The sequence below is a fragment of the Trachymyrmex cornetzi genome, unplaced genomic scaffold (genome assembly GCF_001594075.2).
Source record: "Trachymyrmex cornetzi isolate Tcor2-1 unplaced genomic scaffold, Tcor1.1 scaffold482, whole genome shotgun sequence".
NCBI lineage: Eukaryota > Metazoa > Arthropoda > Insecta > Hymenoptera > Formicidae > Trachymyrmex > Trachymyrmex cornetzi.
The window spans coordinates 1,328,086-1,334,482 of NW_017299641.1; positions in this window are offsets into that span (position 1 = coordinate 1,328,086).

The following is a 6,397-nucleotide window of genomic DNA, read 5'->3' on the forward strand; positions in this document are numbered from 1 at the left end:
TATATATATATATATATATATGTGTATATATATGTATGTATGTATATAACACGAAAAACGTGTAAGCACATTAAGATCGTGGTCCGATTCATGCTGATAACGCTCATAAGGATCATTTGCCTTCGTTTAACATTTGACAAACAATAAGGATAAAATGATTTTTAAGCGTTATAAGCGTGAATCGGATCGCGGCGTAAAAGGATGCTAAAGCCACGCGAACTTAACCTATTATTGGTAATAGAGTTTTTTAAACTCACAAGGGAACCGCACGAAGTGTTAAATTCTAATTTTAATGAAGTTTTGTATACATATAGGTTACATATAAAAAAATGAATTTAGAAAATATTAGTTGCGACGGAAAAACAATTTGAAGGGATGAAATCACTCCTTATAGGTAAAGCGGGTTTTAGCTTTTTTGTTGTATCTTAAAAATTTAAACATCAAATTTTGTTGTATCAAAAAATATTTTATACAAAACTTTTAGAATAAAGTTACCTCTGTTCATCCATGTCAATAATATTTTTGAATAAAAATTTTTTTAATTAAAAAAATTGTTTATTAAAAATATTGACGTAAATGAATAGAGGTAATTTTGTTGTAAACCTTTTTTTTCGTATAAAATATTTTTTGATATCTCGAATAGTTTTCGAGATATAATGGAATCTCTCTGAAAACTGCTTTACTACATATAAGGATTAGTGCATGATTTGTTCCTTCAAACCGGTTTTCCGTCGCAACGGACATTATATAAATTTATTTTTTTATATAATATGTATACAAAGTTTCATTAAAATCAGAATTTATTACTTCGTATGGTTCTCTTGTTGTTTATTACATTATCATTCTGTCTCACTAAAACGCGTATATCTGTCCTCATCTAATATATTGCAGCTGATTGCAGCATATCTTTTGCAAGATCGCGAGCACTTACTGAAATTACTATTTTATTTACAATTCTAAATTTGTACTAAGCTTAGGTGTGTATATATATGTATATATACACACACATATATATATGTATAGGGTGTCTCGTAAGTTTTTGCCAACCATTTTTGTATAGATAGAACCACGGAGTATAGAGATCAGGAGACCGAACTGACATAGACGAGGTTCTCAAAAAGTGTATTTAAAAGTGATCATCTGAATTAGTTAGGTAAAAATAAGAAAATGGAGTATTAAAAAGTTGATAAAAAATTCTTGAAAAATTTCTTAGAGTTCTATGAGAAGAAAATAAATGATTTTTGTCTCTTGCAGTTTTTCTGTAAAGTTGATAGTATTTGAGTAAAAAATTATTTAAGACCAGACCAATATTTGACAATTTTTAGTAATTAATATCTTGTTAACTATTGCGAAAATTGCAAAATGGTAAAGGACTTTTCGACTTAGTTTAGTCTGCTCTGTCTATACAAAAGCGGTTAGTAAAAACTTACGGAACATCCTTATATATAACAACAAAAAACTCCAAAACCAGGGCGAATGAGAGTCAGCGTGGTAATTAATACGCAATCTTAATTCTTCAATCCAAAAATAGAATCTTTATTCCAAAAATAGTCCTTTTATATATATATGGGATGTGCGCGTGCGCGCGTGTGTGTGTAATCACACTTAACGTTAAATGCATGTTGGAACGGAGCAATTATCAAAGAAATCAAATCGCTAAACAGAGCGCATCAAATATAAAACGACGGTTGCGCTTCGGAAGTGAATCCATGTATGTATACAATTAATTTTTCAGAATGTGCCTCGCTAAATTAGTCAAGCCAATTTGAAAGTTAACGCGCAATTTATTACAATTAGATATATACGCTGTTACGTCAAGAGTCAATTAGATATGCAAGCTGACACGAGTTGTAGTCATAAACAACGTTTCTTTAGATTATCGTATATCAGTCGTTCACATAGACTTTTTTAGATTTATTGCCTAGGTTTTTCATGAATATTACAAGATTTACAAATATTTTGTACATTTTAATTGAATCCGACCGATTTATTTGAATTTTTGAAATATATGTTACATGGGTCTCTAATACAATTCTAAAATGATTCAAGCATATTATTAAGTACTCTTTTAAATCTTTACCTTTTAATTAATTATAACAATTTAATAGAATTACTTATCAAAATTATAGAAACGATGTCGCCTGATTTAAAGATGTACCGACACGTCTATTTTTCTCGCGATTGTTCGTTACGAAATTTTTATGTGTAAACTAGAGACCCTTTAGTCAGAATCTGGTCACTCTCAATTATTTTCTGATAGGGCACAATCTTAAATTAGACAAATATAGCGAAACATAACTATATAGGCACACAACACTAGCATTTTTCTTCTAAAATAATAAAAATTGAAATAAAAATTTTTATTGCTGTGTCTTGTTGAGTGATAAGATATTTTGTTATGATGCATACTTTTACGGATAACAGTTTATTATACTTTACATTCGGTTTGGACGCTCGCGCGCTGTAAGCGTGCCATAAGACTTTATCTACAGTCGCATAAGCTGTGTCGCAAACTGTGTTGCAATAACCAGTCTGAAGTGTCAATTTTAATATATTTGGCTAATATTGCAACAAGCTTGCGACTTGTGACACAAACCATGCGATTATTGCAGATGAGGCCTAACAGCCGTTTCTTATATATGTATCCTGTAATAAAGAATGAAATATTGCCGCTATATTTGTTTTTATGTTCAGATTCTGACTAGAGGATACTCAGTATAGATAATTGCGGATCCGTCGACCGATTAAGTTGTAAGTACAGTTTCTTATGATAAGGTAAAGCGAAATAAAGTCGACATTAAGATAGTTCAATTAATTAACATTGCACGCGCGATTATTATTGTCACGTGCAAGCGTGTGCGGTGACTAGAAAGACATGTTAAGTTTTTGATAAACTGTTCACTTTCAATCTGCGCGTACAACGTGCGCGCGCTTTGCACTACATATATTGTGTGTGTGCGTGCGTGCGTGTGTGTGTGCGTGCGCGTGCGCGCAGAACGAAAAAACAAAAGATTGGAAATTTAAATATGACGTATGTAAAAAAACTTATGACAGGGGGGGGACTTTTGAAAATATTCCTGTAAAATTTTATTTCGATAAAATAATTTTTGCTCTTGAGTCAGCTATATTTCAATTTTTAGGGACTTGAGTGTCATTTCAATAAGGTTGGTCACTTAATAATTTTTAAGATTTTTTTATAATGTTGCCGTGGCAGCCATTTTAAATCGGTAGTATCACAGTGATTTTCTAATTTTCAAGCATTTGCGTTAATTACAATAATTCTTGTTTTATTATTGAACTATAATTACAAAAAACCATTCTCTTTAGATTAATATAATCTCTCTTTTACGTCATTGCAACTCTTCCTCTGAAATTAATAGTTTTTATATTTAAGAGTCACACCCAGTTGGTAGAACACTTTGATAAAAAAAAAGATAATTACTTGATACATGATTTATACCACAAATCTATTTTTTCCTCATGATACTTGGATAGTTTTTCTTGCCACTATATAGGTTTGATTGATAGATTTGTTTGCTTGTCATATTCTATATTTCATAAGAAAATTTTCGAATTAATCAGTAATATTCTTTTTAATAACTGATACTTGTATTGCGGAGTTGCAAGACAATATGGCTACGTTCAGCAGAAAAAGTTTTGTAATTGTAAAATTCTTTAATACGATTAAATTGATTTTATCCTTAGTTGCTTACTGGTTCTAAATATATAAATGTACCGATCATGGTTGCGTTCAGGGAGCTCACTACCGCACTACCAATGCTAACGCTACCATCTCTGTTCACGGAGCCAAGATAACGCTAGCGAATACAAGCTCTGTGAACAATAATAGTGTAGTGTTTGCCCTAACCATACCGCATACGGCAAAATGGAGCAAGAGCAAGATTCTTTAGATTCTGCTAGATTCTTTCGTTTTATGCAAAAACGCTTTAAACTAGCCTAATTTTATTGATTTTTGAGTTAAACTGTATAATTACAAAATATTGGACAACCATAACCTTATAATTTTTTGCTTCATTGACATCCGTTGGACTCAATTTTAACGTAATCCATTTTAAAAGCTAAGTGTAATGAATACTATTGCGATCATTAATTTCGAAGTATCAGCCAACAATGTTCACTTCAGTATTCACTACACTATGTCGCTGTTCATGAAGCGTACGAACGCTACGCTATTAACACACTACCTCTTTGGCGATAGCATTCGTAGCGCGAGTCATGACGTTAAACGCTACTAACAATAGCGTCACGATAGTGTTTCATAGTGTTATCAGTTGGCTCCCTGAGCAGCGGTAGCGCTACATAGCACTGGTAGTGAGCTCCCTGAACGCACCCCATATTGAAGAATCCCAACAGTTACTGCTTTTATTGCTGTGTCATGGCGCGCAGTTATTAAACAAAAATATATCGTCTAATTGCTGCATATTTCATTCATGTAAAATTAATATACTTTGGAGAGAGTCCAAAATAACATAAAAATTATTAATTTTAGGGGAAAAGCTGTAATGACGTAAGAGATCATGTTAATCTAAAGAGAATATTTCTTTACTATAATTTAAATAAAAATACAGAAAACACGCACACACGCACAATAGTTATAGTAATTAACGCAAATGCTTGTGCGCTACCGACTTAAAATAGCTGCTGCGGCCAAACAAAATTTATTTAAAAATTGACATTTAATTCTTAAAACATAAATAAATAAGTGATATTAGACAAAAATCTTAGAGATTATTAAGCGACCAATCTGATTAAAATAGTATGGAATATGATATCTATCCTGAGTCCATAATTAGAATTATAGCTGATGACGAAAGAAAAAACTATTTTATTAAAATAAAATGTACAGGCATGCTTCTAGAGACTTCTGCTACAAGTTTTCCACATGCACTATATCCGAATTTCTGATTTTTTGTTTCATTCACTCCATTCTAATATACACGCACACATTTTACCGACATATGCCTTCGTCATGTTTATACGTATATTTTGAATTTGTAATCTTAAGGCTAAAAAGAAGAGCAGCGTCACGCATTAACATAATGAGTCTATAGAGCTTAAAGCGACTTCGACTAAACTCGAATTAACTTGATCGGCGATTAATCCAACCAAGAGAATTATCCCCGGCGAAGATTTTACATATCCTCCTCCTAAGTTGTTTGCCTCATAACAGGCGTCGTGATCCGTAGGAAATATGGCTCTTTTTACGGATAGGCGCCACTCTTCTCTGTCCAGCTTCTCTGGTCGTGGTCTCTCGTACAGGGTTGTCTGTTAATGCCTTCACCTGAGTACCTATCATAGAACAAGTCCGAATCGATTCCGATCGGAAATATTCAATTATTCCCTAGATTTCTATTGTTTTCTAGGGAAAACGGAATAATTCCGATCGAAATCCATTCCGACATATTTCATGATAGGTACCCAGATCTACCCATCTTGTTGGCGATCTCCCTCGCGGATGCCTCCCAAGGATCTTCTCTCCCCCCGCCCCCCCCCCCCCACACACACACACACACACACACACACACACACACACACACACACACACACACATGCAATTTTACGTAAATCGTTTATATCCAGTTTTTCTTCAATCGTACCTAAACGACAAAAAAATTAATATTTTATACATGCTAACAAAGTATTACAAAAGTTACAAAATACGTTAATCACCGATTAAATTAATCAAGGTTTTTTCAAACTCAGCTTTGAGTCTCTATATACTTTCGATCGTCGAAGCGCAGAGCGTTCTTATATGCACATTCTTTTATTTATATGAATCAATTTGAAAGAAACTGGGACATCCTATGTACACATTATGCTCGTGTTATAGACTCAAACGATGCATCATGAACGATATATGGTAATTAATCGTTTCAGCCCGAGACGCTAATTAGTGATACGATAATTAAATGTGATATACAAAAACGAATTTTAAAAAAGTCAAAAGTATCGAGAAACTTTAGACTCAAATTTACACTCAATACTTTAACTACATGTGGTAAAAAGTAGATCGGTACATACCTGTAAAATTTCTATAAATATTTTAATGTTTGTTTCTACGATCACGATTATAGATAATCATGATAATCTATAATCACGATTTATATGACGTCTAATCTTCGAGGCTGAAACAAGTGGAGAGCTCGAGGCGCCTGGTTGAGGGCGCCACACGAGAATCTCAGGGCAATGAGGAATTAGCGTTTAGTTTTCCACAGGGATAGGAAAGTTACTTTGTAAAAGTAATTAATTACAGTTACAGTTCTTCTCTTTCAAAAAGTAATTAATTACCGTTACAAATTATTGACTCTGAAAAGTAATTCGTTACAGTTACAGTTACTGAAAAAGTAACTTTAAGTTACTTTTAAGTTACTTTTTT